Here is an 812-nt window from a genome sequence, read left to right on the forward strand (position 1 = left end):
TCTATAGCACACCCTCTTATGTAGCCAAGACGACCTTACTTCTCAATACCTAAGCACTTCTTATCTTCCCTAACTACACACATTAAGAAAAACATCTATTCCGCTTACATGTAACATGCAAGTCTTTCTTGCTTTGTGATTCTGGTAGCTTTATTTCTCCTTTAGAAAAATATAATACCTCATGCAACAAAGAAGAATTCCCTCCTTCTCTAGGTGCCAGCAACAAGAGTCCCTTCCTCTAACCATTCAACCTAGATCCATGTAAGTGAAGTTAAGGAAGGCTTAAGTGAGCTAAAGAGTTCAAAAGTAAGTAGCCAAAAAGATAGGAAGCAGCATCCGATATTCAAGAAGTAAGATTTTTTTTCCATAATTTTGTAAGTTATGCCTCTTAAATTAGGTTTAATAAGGGGGTTTTGATGTATGTGAGATAGGGGCTAAGGTTTGAATAGAATATTATTAAATATAGTTATTTTGATATTTATAAATTAATCTATGGGTTGACTAAGTAATTGGGGCATGAGATGAATTAAGGAGGTTTAAATTATAGGAAAAAAAATGGTGCGAAGACAATGTAAAATATGACTTGGCCATGTAAGGAGGTAGCATTATATGACCTAACACACTGACCAAGTATGAAAAAGCGTTGGCAAAAGAGATAATGCACTACTCAGCTAGCCTTTGTAATCATGTCAAACTACACTGCTAGTCATGTACTACATTGGCCAGTCGTTTAGTAAACTACCCGAAGGGGTTCCTTCTTCTTTTATAAACCTTTTTTTTTATTTTCCTTGGTGTATGATCTAAGCCTAATA

This window comes from Hevea brasiliensis, chromosome 11 (assembly GCF_030052815.1).
Source record: "Hevea brasiliensis isolate MT/VB/25A 57/8 chromosome 11, ASM3005281v1, whole genome shotgun sequence".
In the NCBI taxonomy this organism is placed as follows: Eukaryota; Viridiplantae; Streptophyta; class Magnoliopsida; order Malpighiales; family Euphorbiaceae; genus Hevea; species Hevea brasiliensis.